At 37.4% G+C, this 19042-nt stretch overlaps 1 protein-coding gene across 1 annotated transcript in view; it reads right to left on the reverse strand.

Moving 5' to 3' along the window:
- Positions 1-19042, reverse strand: part of MCM9 (minichromosome maintenance 9 homologous recombination repair factor) — a 123266-nt gene that overhangs the window by 62379 nt on the left and 41845 nt on the right. The gene's annotated exons all lie outside the window — the stretch shown is intronic.

Consider the following 19042-nt stretch of genomic DNA (forward strand, 5'->3'; position numbering starts at 1 on the left):
GCAGAGGTTGCAGCGAGCCAAGACTGACTCACTGCACTCCAGCCTGGACAACAGAATGAGACCCTGTCTCAAAAAAAAAAAAAAAATCAATTAATATAATCCATCACTTATCAACGGCCTAACAAAGAAAAATCACAATATCAACAGATGCAGAAAAAGCATTTGACAAAATCCAACAGCCACTCATGATTAAACAACAACAACAAAAAACTCTCAGAAAACTAAGAATAGAGGAGCAACTTCCTCAACTTTATAAAGACTCTCTACAAAAAATCTGCAGCTAACATCATAGGTAATGGTGAGAAACTTGAAGCTTTCCCACCAAGATCAGGAACAAAGTAAACATGTCCTTTCTCACCACTGCTTTTCAACATTGTACTGCAAGTCTTAGCTAATACAATAAGACGAGAAAAGGAACAAAAGGTATACCAATTGGGAAGGAAAAAATAAAATGTTCTTTGTTTGCAGATAATATAATCATCTATGTAGGATGTCTGAACAAACTGAGAAAAAAAAACTCATGGAACTAATAAGTGATTATAGCAAGGTTGCAGGTTAATATGTAAAAGTCAATTGCTTTCCTATATATCAAGAATGAACAAAGTGATTTCAAATTAAAAATACATTACCCATTACCATTGGCCGGGCACAGTGGCTCACGCCTGTAATCCCAGCACTCTGGGAGGCTGAAGTGGGTGGATCACCTGAGGTCAGGAGTTTGAGACCAGCCTGGCCAACATAGTGAAACCCCGTTTCTATTAAAAATACAAAACCAGCTGGGCATGGTGGCAGGCACCTGTAATCCCAGCTTCTTGGGAGGCTGAGGCAGGAGAATCGCTTGAACCCAGGAGGCAGAGGTTGCAGTGAGCCAAGATCGCGCCATTGCACTCCAGCCTGGGCGACAAGAGTGAAACTCCGTCTCAAAAACAAACAAACAAACAAAATTACCATTTACATTAGCCTCCCTCAAAATGAAATGGGTATAAATGAATTAAATACATACAAGATTTACAAGAGGAAAAGTCTGATGTTATCAAAGAAGAACTAAATAAATGAAAAGATATTCCATTTTCATGAATAGGAAGACTTCATATTGTCAAGATGTCAGTTCTTCTTAACTTGTTCTACAGATTCAACCCAAGCTAATCAAAGTTCCAGCAAAAGCTGGGCACAGTGGCTCACATCTGTAATCCTAGCATTTTGGGAAGCCAAAGCAGGCATATTGCTTGAGCCCAGGAATTCAATAGTAGCCCAGAAACACAGGGAGACCCTGTCTCTACAAAATACCGAAAACTAGCCAGGCATGGTGGCATGTGCCTATGGTCCCAGCTACTCAGGAGACTGAGGTGGGAGCATCACTTGAGCCCAGGAGGTCAAGGCTGCAGCGAGCCATGTTCATACCACTGCACTCCAGCCTGGGCAACAGAGTGAGACCCTGTCTCAAAAAAAATAATAATAATTAAAATAATAATAATAATAATAATGACATCTTTACACATCTTAGAATGACTGTAATCCAAAGTACTGACAACACCAAGTGACGGTGAGGATGTGGAGCAACAGGAATTGTCATTTATTGCTTCTGGGAATGCAAAATGGCACAGCCACTTTGGAAGACAATTTGGCAGTTTCTTACAAAAGCAAACAGATCGTTACCATACAACCCAGCAGTTGTGCTCCCTGGTGTTTACATAAGGCACTGGAAAGTTATATGCACATAAAAACCTGCTCACAGGTGTTTATAGAAGCTTTATTCATAATTGCCGAAACTTGGGGGCAACCATCTTGTCCTTCAGTAGGTAAATGGATAAACTGTAATACATCAGACAATAAAATATCATTCATTGTCAAACACCAATGAGCGATCAGGGCATGAAAAGACATGGAGTAACCTTAATAGCATATGTTAGTAAGTAAAAGAGGCCAATCTGAAAATACTACATACTGTATGATTCCAACTATATTACATTCTTGAAAAAGTAAAGCTATGGAGATATTTAAAAGATAAGTGGTTGCCAGGGGTTGAAGGGAAAGAGGGATGAGGGATGAACAGGCAGATCACAGAGGATTTGGGGGCAGTAAAACTATTTTGTACAATAGCATAATGGTGGATATGTGTCATTATACATTTGCCAAAGCCCATGGAATGTACAACACTGAGTGAATCCTAATGTAAACAATAGAATTTGGGTAGCAGTGATGTGTCATTGTTGGTTTATCGGTTGTAATGAATGTACCACTCTGAAACTAGCTGACACTAGAGAAGGTTGTATGCATGGCAGGGAGGGAGAATATAGGAACTATAGTTTCTGTTCAGCTTTGTTGTAAACCTAGAACTACTCTAAAAAACAAATTTTATTAATTAATAAGAAAAAATTGTTGTGACCCTGAGTTGGGCAAAGATTTCTTACATATGACATCAAAGGCACAGTGTGCAAAGAAAAATTATAAGTTGATCCTCGCTGAAGTTAAAAATGTTTGCTCTTCTACAATGTTAAGAAAATGTGAAAGATAAGCAACAGACTGGGAGAAAGTATTTGCAAATCCTTTATCTGATAAAGGACTTGTACACAGAATATATAAAGAATTTGCAAAACTCAGTAAGAAGTAAACAAAACCTCACTGAAAAACTAAGCAAAAAAATTTGAACAGTCCTTTCACAAAAGAAAATATACACATGGCAAATAAGCACATGAAAATATGTTCAATATATCCCCTCCCCTTGAATCAGGGCAGAGTTTTGTGACTGCCTTGACCCATACAGTATGATGAAAACAATGCCATGTGATTTTCAAGGCTAGATTGTTAAAATGCTAGACATTTCTGACTTGTTTTCTTGGAATGCTAGATTTTAGAGCCCAGCCACTATGTTGTAAAGAAGCCTAAGCAACCTACAGAGAAGCCTGTGTGGACAGAAAGTGAGGACCAAGGACCCACAGCCCAGGGTGAGCTCCCAACCTACAGTCAGCACCAATGTGCCAAGCATGTGAGTAGCTACCTTGAAAGTGGATCCTCCAGCCCCCAGTTGAGCTGCCACAGCTGATGCACATGGAACAGAAAAAACCTGCCCAAATTGCAGATCTGTAAACAAAATAAGCTGCTAAGTTTTGAAGTGGTCTGTTACTCAGTACTATATAACCTAGCCAAAACCACTAAGAGAAAGACAGACAACCTAATAGAAAAATGGAGAATGGACTTAAAATAGGTATTTCATGAAAGAGAAAGTCCTAATGGTCAATAAACACATGAAAAGGTGCTCAACCTCATAAATAATAAGGAAAATTCAAATTAAAACTACAGTGTAATGCCATTACACACCCACAAGTATGGTTAAGTATTTAAAAATCTGACAGTGCAAGTACTGGCAAGGTTGTGAGGCAAAGTCAACTCTCATGTGCTACAAATGGGAATGATAACTGATACAACTACTTTGGAAAAAGAGTTTGGCAATGTCTACGAAAGTTTCAGTTATACATACTCATGTACCTCAGAAACTTCACTGCTAAGTCTGTTCCATACAGAGATTGTGACCATCTGCACCAGGAGATAGATAGGTAGAAGAGTGCTCATCATAAAATTCTTCATAATAGTTAAACCCGGAAACAACTGAAAAGGCTATCAACAGAATAGATGAATAAATTGTAGTATATTCAGACCGTGGAATAATGCATAACAATTAAAAAACAAAGTACTAGGCCTGGTGTGGTGGCTCTCCCCTGTAATCCCAACACTTTAGGAGGCTGAGATGAGGGATCACTTGAGGCCAGGAGTTCAAGACAAGCCTGGGCAACAGAGTGAGAGTTCATCTCTACAAAAATTTAAAAAATTAGCAAGGCATGGTGGTGCATGACTGTAATCCTAGCCATTTGGAAGACGAAGACAAGAAGATTGCTTGAGCCCAGGAGTTCCAGGCTGCAGTGAGCTATGATAACACTACTGCACTCCAGCCTGGATGACAGAGCGAGACCCTGCCTCAAAAGAGAAAAACAAAACCTAAAGTATTGTACAGCTAAACACAATATGGAGAGAATATTAAAAGATAATACTGATCAAAAATACATAGTCTACAATTTAATTAATGTAAAGTTAAAAAAAAGCAAAAACAAATTAATGCTAATAGACCCACAAGAAATACTATAGGAGTCTTTCAGGCTGAAATGAAAAAACACTAAGATGGTAACTCAACCCTACATGAAGAAATAAAATGCACCAATAAAGATAACTATATAGGTAAAAATGAAAGACAGCATAACTGTAACTTTGTAACTTTTCTTCTTTTGTCGGATTTAAAAGAAAATTGTATAAGCACAAATTATAAAATGTGTTGATTGGCTTATAACATATGAAGACATAATTTGTATGACAATAATAGCACAAAGAAAAGGGAACAGAATTATATTGTAACAAATTTTTACACACTATGAAAATTGAACTGGCATTAATCTGAACTAAACTGCTTTAAATTAAAAAGTTGGTAATAACCCCCAAGGCAACCATTAAGAAAATATCTTTAAATATATAAGAAATACGAAGGGTATTAAAATAATACACTAGAAAATATATATTTAATATATTTAATGCCAAAGAGGCTGGGCACAGTGGCTCACACCTGTAATCCCAGCACTTTGGGAGGCTGAGGTGGGTGGATTGCTTGAGCTCAGACGTTCAAGACCAGCCTGGGCAACATGACAAAACCCGTCTCTACTAAAAATACAAAAATTAGCTGGGCAGGTGGCGCACACCTGTAGTCCCAGCTACTTGGGAGGCTGAGTTGGGAGAATCATTTAAGCCCAAGAGGTGGAGGCTTCAGTGAGCCAAGATCATACCACTGCATTCCAGCCTGGACAACAGAGGAAGACCTTGTCTCAAAAACAAAACAAAACAGACAAAAAATACAAAAGAAGGCAGAAATGGAGGAATGTAAGAACAAAGAAGACATAAGACATGTAGAAAACAAAGAGGAGCATAGTATACATGAATCCTGCCTTGTGAGTAATTACATTAAATGGAAACAGATGAACTACTTCATGAAAAGGCAAAGGTTGTTAGAATGGAGGGGGGGAAAAAAAAAAAAAAACCCATGATCCAACTGTATGCTGTCTACAAGAGACACACTTTAGACTTAAAGGCACAAATAGGTTAAAAGTGAAAGGATGGAAAAAGATATTTTGTTCAAACAATAACCAAAATAGAATTGAGGAAGCTATACTAATATCAGTCAAAATATCTGAATACGATCTTAAAAATGCATTAATACAAGAATAGCATTCACAAGTGTAGATATAATCACATTAGATTCCACATCTGTTAGAAAACTTCTAGAGGATCTATGGACAAAATGTGGCCTAGCTACCTGTTTTTGGAAATATAATTTTATTGGAATACAGTCATGCTAATTTGTTTACATACTGTCTACGGCTGCTTTGATACTATAATGGCAGAGGTAAGTAGTTGTGATAGACATTATACTGCCATCAGAATAAAAAATACTAGTATGTGGCCTTTTACAGAAAAAGGATGCCAATTCTTGATCTAGTGTTTTAATGTCCATGTTAGGACATCAAATTTTAAAAAAAAACTAATAAAAAGAAAGACTAGGCTGGGCGCAGTGGCTAATGCCTGTAATCCCAGCACTTTGGGAGGCTGAGGTGGGTGGATCACTTGAGGTCAGGAGTTTGAGATCAGCCTGGTGAAACCCTGTCTCTATTAATAATACAAAAATTAACCAGGTGTGGTGGTGGGTCCCTGTAATCCCAGCTACTTGGGAGGCAAGGCAGGACAATCACTTGAACCCGGGAGGTGGAGCCAAGATCGTGCCACTGCACTCCAGCCTGGGCAACAGAGTGAGACTGCACACAAAAAAAAAAAAAAAAAAAAAAAACACCAAAGAAAAGAAAAAGAAAGAATAAAAAGGGCAATGAAATAATGAAGGACATGCAAATAATACCATTTAAAGAATGGTTTGTAACATTGGGTCTGTTTAGCCTAATAAAAAAAAATACAGAGAATTGAAAATTTTATATACTCTGAAAACTCTCCTATGGAAGAGGAATTAGATAAATTTGTAGCAGCTTCAAAAGAAATTAACTGAGACTAACATGTAGAAGTTTACAAGGAACTGTTGGAAACTCCAGGTGTTTAAAGAGGAATGAGTTGCCTTACAAAATAGTGAACTTTTCATCAAAGTAACTAAGTCAAAGTAGAATGTCCACTTGTCAGGATAGTATAAAAAGGTATTTATGCAATGAGTAGGTAACTGCCTAACGGACTAAAGGTTCTAAAAATCCCTTCTAAATCTGTCTCTTAGCAGTATAGAAAGGCCTTTCAGCCATTTCCTGAAATCTGTGGCAAAGGTAATTAAAAACTAAGACACCTAAGTATTTCTTCCCACTTTTGTTAATTCCTTGAACGCAAAAGACAGAAGGAAAACAAAGTTGTCTCTTTGTCTCTGTCTTATGAGAGGCAAGAAGAGGGAAATAAATAGTACTTGTAATGATTAAAAGGTGATTATATTTAAGATGTCGTTCCTTTCAAACTTTGGGTTTTTAGCACTGTAATAGGGAAGTTAGTAGAAGGCAGCCAGGGGACAAAGGGATGAGTACCAATTCATTCTGTCTTCTTGTAGAGGATTCCTGTGTTCAACAATTCAGCAAACATTTATTGTTAATATCAAAGTATAGTAGCCTCTCCTTATCCACAGGGGATACGTTCCAAGACCCCCAGTGCGTGCCTGAAAGTGTGGCTAGTACTGAACCCTATATACACTATGTTTTCCCTACACATACAAACCTAAGATAATTTATAAATTAGGCACAGAGATTAACAAAAAATAATAATAGAACAATTATAACAATATACTGCAATAAAAGTTATGTGAATGTGGTCTTTCTCAAAATACCTTACTGTAATGAACTCATCTATTTTCAGACAGTGATTGACTATGGGAAATTGAAACCACACAAAGCAAAACCCCGGATGAACTACTGTATGCCCTAAAGTAAGCATAATGCACTGAAGTACTATGTCAGCCAAGGATTAAGTGTAATTTTATAATAATGTTTAATTTATACACTCTAACTTTCCTGAGCCCCATCTTTTTCAATCCTGCCTCCCTCCGCATCTAGATAAGAACGTTTCCTTCCTCCTTGAAACTCTCCATTTCCCAACTAGTACCTCTAGTCAATACATATTTATACACACCCTTCCAAAAAACAGCACTCATCTTCCTGTTGACTTGTCGTTTGCTTGTATCCTATGGTAAAATTCAGTGAGCGAGTCAATGTGCAGAATTTATTGTATAAGTATTACACTTTCTCTATGAGGACATGGAACTAGTGACCAAATAAAGCTTTATTAAAAACACTAAGGGAGGAAAAATGGCACCGGAGATTACTAGCAAACCAGGAATAATGACTGCACTTAGAAAAACTGAACAGTGAAAACAGGGTTAAAAACATCACTTCAGAGGTTTCACTTCCACAATGGCAGTGTGAGGAGCTTCATGGACATCCTCCTCACTGAAGCAAGTATAACTGGTGAAAATTATTTTTTAAAATCCAACCATTTATACAGACTATGGAAAATCTAAGGGCATACAGTAAATGAAGAAACATTTATTCACTGAAATCTAAAACTTGGTAAGAATAGTGAGAGTCTATGACACTTAAATCATGACCTGCTTCCTGCTTCTCCCCTTCTCTCCTTGCTTAGCTGGATGGAGGCTTCACTACAGGTGAATGTGGTCAAGAAGAGGAGCTCCCTATGAGCTCTTAATCAAGGGATAAGATATCGCACCAGGAGGGGTAGAAAGCATTTCTCATCCCCTCCACGTGTGAGGTACCGAGGCTAAATTCCTGGTGACTGTGGCCAAGAGGTCACGATCTTCCTTCCTCCACCCAATCCCAACGCACAGAGTAGAGGATCTACCCCAGGTGTGACAGGCAAAGAATCCTGGGCACCCCAAATGCCTTCAATCCAGTTCACTCATAAGGTGAAGGTTCCACCTAGAAAGACAAAGCCAGTGAGGGCAGAGGCTACCATTTGCGCCCCCTGGCTGGAGCAGTAGCTTAGAGAGTTTGACCAGGGGAAGAGACAGTCCACAAAAACAGGGAAAGGGAAATCTCAATCTTCCCCCACAAGAAATTGACTTTATTTGGAACAAAGTGCAGGGAAGTTCAAGCCTAATGGAGATTTTGGTAGCAAGTAATAAAAACGCTGGTAGCTCTATTATAGCTATATGCTAAACCATAGGCCAGCTAGTTTACCATAGAGAACCAGGAAAACAGCCAACAAGAGCACTTCTGGGGTCAGAACAAACCTCAAATACTGGATTCAAAAAGTATCCCTGACCAAATTTAATTGGACCAGAGTGCTGAGCAACTTATCCTCATGGCACTGCCAAAAAGAACAGAGCAATCAACAATTAGAGCCTACCAGACGAGTATGATACCAAACAGCGCAGATAGCTTAACAGAGATCAAGAAGAGAGTCAAGGAAAGGTTGGTTAAAATTATCATCCTAAGAGTGACTGTACACACGTAAAGGCTGTTGCCACTGAGGAGTAACATCAGAGACTTCACACTGTGAGGAGACACAGACTTCAAGAAAAGAACCTAGCCAAGTTACTAAACAAGCAAACAACAATAAAAAAAAGGATAAAAAACGAGGCCTGGAGGAGAATTAATATAAAGAACTGGTATAATACATTAAATTAAAATATCCAGTTTTTAACAAAGAAGTATAAGATGTGCAAAGAAACAGGAAAATGTGGCCCACACACAGGGAGAAAAAGCAGAGAACAGAAGCTGTCTGTGAGAGGATCCAGATTTCAAATGTAGTGGGCAAAGATTTCAAAGTAGCCATTTTAAATGTGCTCAAAGATGCAAAAAAAAAAAAAAGGTATCATGACAATGTCTCAACAAATAGAGAATATCAATAAAGAGAGAAAAAGGATTTTTAAAAACCAAGTAAGAATTCTGGATTTGAAATGTACAATAACTGAAACAAAAAATTCACTAGACGGCTCAAGAGTAAACCTGAAATTGCAGAAGAAAAAGTCAGCAAACTTTAAGATCAGTTGAAATTATGCAATCCAAAGAACAGAGGTAAAGGGCAAGATAAAAACTGAGCAGAGCGTCAGAGAAATGTTGTACACGTTTAATCAGAACAATATACATATATTGGGAGTACCAGAAGGAGGGGAACTAAAAGGAGTAGAAAAAACTGTTAGAAAAAAATGACTGAAAACTCTCCAAATTTCATGAAAAACAATAGACTATACATTCAAGAAGCTCAACAAAATCCAAGTAGGATATATGTTTTAAAAAATCCACACCCATAAATCATAGCAGAAATGCTGAAAACTGAAGATAAAATTTTAAATCAACAAGAGAACAACTCTTCATTTATAAGGGAGCCACAATAAAATTAAGAGCTGACTTCTAATCAGAAACAGTGGAGGCCAGAGGCAGTGGGATTACATATTCAAAGTGCTGAAAGAAAAAAAAATCCAACCCGGAGTCTGATATCCAGCAAAACTATCTTTCAAAAATTATGGAAAAATAAAGACATTCCCAGATAAACAAAAACTGGGAGCATCAGTAGCTAGCAGACATGCCTTAAAAGAATTACTAAAGGAGGTTCTTTAAGCTGAAAGCAAATCTCTCTGGGTGATAATTCAAATTGAAAAAAGAATTAGCACTGGCAAAGGTAATTATGTAACTAGAAAAAACAGTTTAGAGACACACATCTTTTCTAAACTGATTTTAAAAGCAATTGTATAAAAAAGTATATAATTGTATTGTTGGGCCTATAACATATAGAAATGCAATATATTTGGCAGTAACAGCAAAAGAATGCAGGTGGAAAGAAAGCTATATTGGATTAAGGAAATGACTCCAGATGGTAACTCAAATCTACAAGAACAAATGAAGAGAGCCAGAAATAGTAATTAAGAAAGTTAATATAACAAACTCTTGCTCTTCCTTCTTTTCTGAGCTTCTTCAAAAGGTATAAAATTACATAAAACAATAATTATACCAATGTATTTTTGTGTTTGTAACATATACGGATGGAATATGTGTAACAATTATAGCATAAAAAGGGGAAAATGGTATAGAATTGCACAGGGGTAACATTTCTGTATCTCAGTGAAATAAGTCTACATCTGAAACACTGATGCATTAAGTAAGCCCTATAACCACCACTAAGGAAATCATAACAAAAATAGAGAAAAATCATTAAAGAAATTAAAAATGCTATACTAGAAAATATTCATTTGATACAAAGGAAAGCAGTAAAAAAGGAATTTAAAAAAAACAAAACGACTTGAGACATATAGAAGACAAAATGTAAAATGGCAGATAGGAATACAACCGTATCAGTAACATTAAATGTGAATGGACTGAATAATCCAATCAAAAGGCATATATTAACAGCATGGATACAAAAAAGAAGAACCAACTATATGCTATCTACAAGAGGTATTTTAGATTCAAAGAAGAAAATGGGTTGAAAGTAAAAGGATGGAAAAACATATGTATGTAAACATCAATGAGAAAGCCGGAGTATTTATACTAATATCAGACAAAAGATTTTTAAATTAAAAAAATTATTAGCAATTAAAATGGGCATTTTAAAAGGCTAAAAGCATCAACTCATCAGGATAATAAAACTAGGCAGATCAACAAAGAACCCTAAGATTAAAACAATAGCCAGCCGGGCGCGGTGGCTCACATCGGTAATCCCAGCACTTTGGGAGGCCGAGGTGGGCGGATCACGAGGTCAGGAGATCCAGACCATCCTGGCTAACACAGTGAAACCCCGTCTCTACTAAAAATACAAAAAATCAGCTGGGCGTGGTGGTGGGCGCCTGTAGTCCCAGCTACTCAGGAGGCTGAGGCAGCAGAATGGCGTGAACCCGGGAGGCGGAGCCTACAGCGAGCTGAGATCTCGCGGCTGCACTCCAGCCTGGGAGACAGAGCACTCCAGCCTGGGAGACAGAGCGAGACTCCGTCTCAAAAATAAATAAATAAATAAAAATAAAATAAAATAAAATAAAAAAGAAGATCTCAAATCAGTATCTAAGCTTCTACGTTAAGACACTGGAAAAAAGAGTAAACTAAACTATTGGCAAGCACAGGAAGGAAATAATAAATATTAGAGCAGAAATTAGTGAAATAGAGAATAAAAATAGAGAAAATTAATGAAACTAAAAGTTGACAATCCTTTAGTTAGGCTGACCAAACAAAAAAGAATCAAATTAGTAAAGTCAGGAATCAAAGATGGGGCATTATCATTGACTTTACAAAAGTCAAAAGGATTGTAAGGGAACAGTGTAAACAATTTTACATCAACGAATTAAGTAACTTAGATGAAACTGACAAATCCCTAGAATGATACCAACTACTGAAACTAACTCAAGGAGAAAAAACAACCTGAATAGATTATAAACAAAGAGGCTGAATTAGTAATAATAATTTTTAAAACCACCCATAAAGGAAAACAACACAGATAACTTCATTAGTGAACTCTACCGAAAATTTAAAGAATCAAACACCAAATTTTCACAAACTCTTCTATAGAGAGAAAAGAGGGAGAAGCACTTCCTAATTCATTCTATAGGCAGTATTGCCCACACACCAAAAATCACACAGACATCACCAGAATACTAAAGATCAATATCACTTATGAATACAGATGCAAAAATCCTCAACAAAATACTAGCAAACTAAATCTAGCATTATGTAGAAAGGATTATATACCATGACCATGTGGAATCCACTCCAGGAATGCAAGGTTCATTTAACACCTGAAAAATCAATCAATATAGTATTCTCGTTAGTAGAATAAGGGACCAAAAAAAAACAAAAACAAAAAAACAAAAAACAAAAAACAAAAAAAAACCATGATCATCTCAATAGAAGCAGGAAAAGCATTTGACAAAATTCAATACCCTTTCATGATAAAAACATTCAACAAACTAAGAACAAAAAGGAATTTCCTCAACCTGACAAAAGGCATCTAAAAAAAACTCACAGCTAATATCATTTTTAGTGATTAAGGACTGAAAATTTTCCCATTAAGATCAGGAACAAGACAGAGATGTTTGCTGTCACTATGTCTATTCAACATTGTACTGCAGGTTATAGACAGGGAAATTAGGCCAAAAAAAAAAAAGAGAGAGAAAAAAAGAAACAATAGGCATCCAGAAGGCAAAGGGAGAAATAAAACTATCTCTATTTACAGATGACATGATCTTGTATACAGAAAATCCTAAGAAATCCACTAGAAATTTATTGGAACTAATAAATGACCTCAGCTAGACAGACGGATACCAAAAAAAAATCAATTGTATGTCTACACACTTGGCAAAGAAGAATCCGAATTTAGAAAAATATTTCCATTAAAATAGCATCAAAAGGGATAAAATATGTAGGAATAAATTTAATCAAGAATGTACAAAGCTTATACTATGAAAACAACAGGCCAGGTGTGGCGGCTCACGCTGTAATCTCAGCACTTCAAGAGGCTGAAGTGGGACGGTGGCTTGAGGCCAGGAGTTTGAGACCAGCTTGGGCAACACAGTGAGACACTAGTCTCTATGAAAAATTTTTAAAAATTAGCCTGGTGTGGTGGCACACACACACCTGTAGTCCTAGCTACTTGGAGGCTGACGTTGGGGGATCACCTGAGCCCAGAAGTTCAAGGCTGCAGTGAGCTATCATTGTGCCACTGTGCTCCAGCCTAAAAAACAGAGCAAGATCCTATCTCAAAAAAAGAAAGAAGGAAAACTACAAAACACTACTCAAAGAAATTAAAGGCAAACTCATGTTTACTGATTGGAAGGCAGTATCATGAAGATGGCAATACTCCCCAAAGGGATGTATAGATTCAATGCAATCCCTATCACAATCCCAAGTGGCTTCTTTGCAGAATCGATAGAGTGATCCCAAAATTCATATGAAAATTCAAGGGATGCAAAATAGCCAATATTGAAAAAAAAGAACAAGGTTGGAGGACTCACACTTCCTGCTTTCAAAACATACTACACAAACCTAAAGTCATCAAGACAATGTAGCAGTAGTATAAGGACACAGATCAACAGAACAGAATTGATTGTCCAGAAATAGACCCATACATTTAAGGTCAATTCATTCTGAGAAAGGTTCCAAGCCAGTTCATTAGGAAAATAGTCTTTTCAACAGATGCTGCTGGGAAACTGGACAAGCACATGCAAAAGCATGAATTTGGACCCCTTCACAGTATATACAAAAATTAATTCAAACTTGATCAAAGACCCAAATGTAAGACGCTAAAAGAATAAAACTCTTAGAAGAAAACTCAGGTGTAAATCTTCATGATGCTGGATTAGGCAATGGTTTTTGAGAAATGACATCAAAAGTACAATCCAACATAACGAAAATAGATTAAATGGGCATCATCAAAACTAAAAGCTTTTACACTGCAAAGGACACCACCAAGAAAATTAAAAGATAATCCAAAGAACTAGAGAAACTTCTTGCAAATCATGTGTTTGACAAAAGACTTGTATGTAGAACACAGAAGGAACTCTTACAACTCAATGATAAAAAGACAAATGACCCAATTTCAAAAATAGGCAAAGAGCTGGCATGGTGGCATGCTCCTGTAGTTCCATCTACTCAGGAGGTTGAGGTGGGAAGATCACTTGAGCCCAGGAGTTCAAGTCCAGCCAGGGCAACAGAGTGAGACTCCGTCTGTATTTTTTAAAAAAGGGGTGGAGGGAGTGGTTAAGGATCTGAATGGACAATTCTCCACAGAAGATATACATAGGGCCAATAAGCATATGAAAGATGCTTAACATCTTTAGCCATCAGAGAAATACAGACCAAAACCACAATGAGATACTACTTCACACACCACCATGGCTATAATCAAAAAGACAGAACAGCAAGTGTTGGTGGGAATGTGGAGAAATTGGAATGCTGGTGGGAATGTAAAATGGTACACCCGCTTTAAAAAACAGTCTGGTGGCCAGGCATGGTGGCTCATGCCTGTAATCCCAGCACTTTGGGAGGCAGAGGCGGGTGGATCACGAGGTCAGGAGATCAAGACCATCCTGGCTAACACCATAAAACCCCGTCTCTACTAAAAATACAAAAAAATTAGCCGGGTGTGGTGGCGGGCGCCTGTAGTCCCAGCTACTTGGGAGGCTGAGGCAGGAGAATGGTGTGAACCTGGGAGGCGGAGCTTGCAGTGAGCCGAGATCACGCCACTGTACTCCAGCCTGGGCAACAGAGTGAGACTCAAAACAAACAAACAAACAAACAAACAAAAAACCAGTCTGGTAGCTCCTCAAAAGGAGTTACAATATCTGACCCGCAATTCCACTCCTAAGCATAAACCTAGAAAAATGAAAACATTTGTCCCATCCCATGCAAAAATTTGTACACAAATGTTAATAACAGCATTTTGTGTAATAGCCATAAAGTAGAAACCACCTAGATGTCCATCAACTGACAGATAAATAAAACGTGGTATACCTATACAATGGAATACTATTGGGTAATAAAAAGGAATAAAGCATCAATATATAACACAACATGAAAGAAGCATCAAAAACGTTATGCTTCAAAGATGCTGGTCATAAAAGACTACATATTATAAGATTCCATTTATATGAAATGTCTAGAATAGGCAAAACTATAGAGACAAAAAGTAATTCAGTGCTTGCCTACTGCTTGGGGGATATGCTGGGGAGAGGGATGTGCTAAAGGCTACAAAGTATCTTATTGAGATCATGAAAATACTCTAAAATTTATTGTGATGATGGTTGTACACCTCTGAATATTCTAAAAACTATTGACTCAGATGCTTCAAATGAGTGAATTAAATGTTACGTGAATTCTATCTCAATAAAGCTGTTATCTGAAAAATATTACTGTGTAATCATACCAGGGGGTACTTGGAGGTGGATTCTTTGCATGCTGGATTCAAAGCCTTAGCAGGCACAAATTCTACCAACCAAATTTCTGCCAATTAATTACCTATTAGCTCATTTGTGAAGCATTTCCCCTCCCTATCCTTTCTGGTTTTTGACTCTTTCTAAATGACCATGCATATGAGGCCTCCAGTCTCACAAAGCCTACATGCCTAGCTTCTGCCAAGCGTGACTCCATCTAATGTCATTTGTCTCTATAGTAACCAACTAGAAAAGCTGCTATGCTTAGTAATGGCTTTGTACAAGCAGTGGTCTAGCCTAGAGATGTTTTAAAGATTTGAGTCCTCTCTACCGATTACTGCTTTTTTTCCTGGTATTAAAAAGTGAACCTCTGATGAATAAGAGCAGTAGAGGGTTAGAGAGAAAAGGATGGAATATATTATAAAACATGAAGGAAGATGGACTGCAAGTAGAGACTTGAGTTCAAGAGGAAACGAGTTTAGAAAGACCTTGATTGATAAGAGGACTAAGAAGATATAGACAAAAAACTAGGTATAAGAAACAGAAAATAATTATTAGGCATTTCCCTTCAAAATGGTGAAAAACAACATAATGATATATACACCAAGAAACTGTCAATAAATGTAATTACAGTGCTTCAGAAAGCTGACTGATGTAACCTATGGCTATCCAAAAGGTGTTTTACAGTATAGTCCAGCTATGGATAAGGGATCAGATATAGCTTATACCTTCAACAAACTTCTAACACAATGGTGGGTAGAAAAGAACACAAAACAGTGAAACTTTTATTAATGAGGTGGAGCAGAGAAGGGGAGAGAGTACGCTATGTAACAGACATGGAAACCTTATAAAAAGTATAAGGATGAATTCCAGGAAGTGTAGTTCCATCCCCCACACCTTCCAAGGGACGCCTTTTTCAACAGGAGGCTTGACATCTGTAGTACCCCCGTGGGGAGCCTCCCCCAGCTTTGCCTTGGCTGGGTCTCCTTTTGTCTCCCAGTATACACCTGGACCAACCTCATTAATGGAGCTTTGTTCCTCAAGAGTTCATTAATCAAGTAATTACTGGAGTGTCCACCGGCCTGTGGGTTCTTCCAGAAAATGATACCAATCTATTTTTTCTACATACAAAGCCCACTTTAAAATTTACTTGACATGGTAGAGAGTACAAAGGTACTAGGACAGCCATCAGAGGAATGGGTTTCTGAGCACCAGCATCCTCATTTGTTATAAGAGATGATATCTTACCCTCCTACCATTCCTGTTTGTGAGGCTCAAAAACATAGGTATTTTAAAGTTTTTTACAAATTGTCAAGAAAACATTTTTTCTTTTGCCTATTTTAACATAACTGGTTACAGGTGCATCTAACACTTTTTATTCCGCATCATACTTATTTGATTAGTTACCTTTCCTACTGAACCATAAGGTCTTTGTATGTCTTATCTTTAACTATTTCTCACAGAGCCTAGCATAAAAATTTCACATAACAAATGCTTCCTGTATGTATGTAATGAATTATTACTAAAATCATTATTGTACAATTTACTCCATTTAGAAATGTCTATGAACTCCATCAAGTCTCTAGTCTACATTTATACAGAAAATTTTATTTAAAACTATCATTAAATTTTGACATCCTATTTCTAATAAATAAAAAGGAACCTCTTAAACTAACTAAAGACCATATTAAAACAAGCCTTACAAGAGGAATTTTTTTAAGCTGGTGATAATACAAATGAGAAGACAATTCAACACAGTAATATGTAATTACCCCAGGTGGAAATCTAGATTTGAACAAAAGCTAGAGGTTAGTACTTCCATTCTTATGATAACTTTTGCAGTAGACAGGGGCTGACACTCAATTTAATTCCTAGTTCTAATATATTTTAATTTGGCACATTTTGATTTAATTCAATTCTAGTATATTTGAATTCGCTCTTTCATCTTGTTTTGTGTATGACCTCAATTTGACTTCAAGTTTCACTTCTCTGTAGAGGAGTCTTGAATCCATGCAAGTAAGCTGCATCTTGTGTCTTCAGAATTCAAGCTATATGCCCAGTGGTATATACTTCCTCTGAAGAATGGCAACAGCACACCACTCCACATACGCCACACCCTTACTGGCATGGCTAAAGGACCACGTCATTTCACCCACAGGAAGTGCTTGGGAACTGACCAATATTTGGATTCAGTAAGATTAGATTCTCAAATAAGCTTAATTCTGAGGGGAAAAATATCTCACAGCTATATTAGGTTGTTAGAGCTGCCATAACAAAATATCACTCACTGGGTGGCTTAAACAATAGAAATTTATTTTCTCACAGTTCTGGAAGCTAGAAATCCAAGATCAAGGTGTTGGCAGGTTTGGTTTATTCTAAAGCCTGTTTGCTTGGCTTGCAAATGGCCACCTTTTTGCTGTGTTTCCTCTGTGTGCATGTGACCCTGGTGCTTCTCTGTAAATCTAAATTTCCCCTTGTGAGGACGCCAGCGAGATTAGATTAGGGCCCACCCTAACCACCTCATTTAACTTAATCTCTAAATACAGTCACATTCTGAGGTACTAGGGATTAGTGCTTCAACATACGAATTTGGGGGAAACATAATTCAGTCTAAAACAACAACTAACTAGTTTCATGTATTTCTGCCCTAAGCACTAGTTTAGGCTTTGTTCTGTTCACCTTAGAGCCGATAAAATCTCTCTCAGCCATCCTTCCCCCAAGTAACCCATAGTGAGAAGTGATTGGGGGATTACATTCCATGCAGCCCTCCAAACATTATGTGGGACCCCCTTGGGTACTTAATAAAGGAAGACATTCACAGTGACCCATCTGTTGTACAATTAGCTGTTTGGGAGTCACCAAAGGTTTTCAGCAACAGGTCCTACTGATTGCCTCTGAAACCAGAGAGAGGCTTTCACAGTTTTTTTTTTCCTACAGCATACCAGTTAAATTAGAAATATGCCAGGACATATCTGAGGAATCCTTTTGGTCTCTCCTGGAGTAAGGTAGTGTCAATGGTGAGGAAACTATTGAACAAAGTGCTCAACGACCCTTTAGTATTTCTGACAAGCAATAATACAAGAGTTAAGACGGGAGAAGCCTGGAGCTAATTCTTGCAGCTTCCAGTGAAATGTCGGGGAGTTTTTTCTTCTTAAATACTGTTGTATATGATGTGTTGAACAAAAAATTTTAAAGAAAATAAGCCAAATTAGTGGCATTCAGGTAGATCTTCTCAGTCCTTCATGCTGCACATCCACCAAAACTGAGTTTTACAACTAGTCTCACTGTAACACTTACGGTCAGACTGCAAAATGGACCTGATTTTAACAAGCATAAAATGTCATTTTTATGAGACTGACTAGACTCTCCTCTTAAGAGTACCTGTAATAATCAGACAACTGCATACACCAGTCTCACAGGAGTTTTAATCTTCAAATGGTCATTTTATCTTACATATACAGAGCGTCTTACAGCATACAGCAATTTCCACTTTATCTGCTAGTGTTAGGACCAGCACTAATAAGAATGAAGAGTATGTTGTTTATCAGCCACAAAAATCTGTGTCTATCACCATGGTTTGACTCTTAATACTCTAATGTCACAAACAACTGGCTTGAAGAAGTCTTTTCTGGTAGGTTCTATATCTAACTGTTCAATCCACTGACAAAAAAAGGGAACTCTTCCCCACTCTAACCGGTTTTCCTAAATGTACGAGGGGTTGACATTAGCTGTCTCACATTAACTTTCAAAAGACCATCAGATGAAAACGTTTCATCAAAAGCCACCTACTTAAGTATGAACAATGACCAAAGAATGACAAATCAAAATTCTGGGCACTATACTAAGAGAAAACTCTTCGAGAACAGATACTTAAGAATTAATTTTCTCTCTGAATTTGGCCAAGTTTGGTGGTTTCATTCACAACATTTAAGGAAATAAGTGATGGTTTATGGATAGCAGATAATAAAACAAACCTTTATACCACTTACTAAACAGAAACGGTTTAGGCTCACAAATGTGTTAAAGCTTTCTTTTTCCCCGCAATGGTAGCCAAGCAGCATAAACGAATCAACCTTTCCTCAGTTCAGACCTCAACTGGTT

This window comes from Pongo abelii, chromosome 5, assembly GCF_028885655.2.
Source record: "Pongo abelii isolate AG06213 chromosome 5, NHGRI_mPonAbe1-v2.0_pri, whole genome shotgun sequence".
Taxonomy (NCBI): domain Eukaryota; kingdom Metazoa; phylum Chordata; class Mammalia; order Primates; family Hominidae; genus Pongo; species Pongo abelii.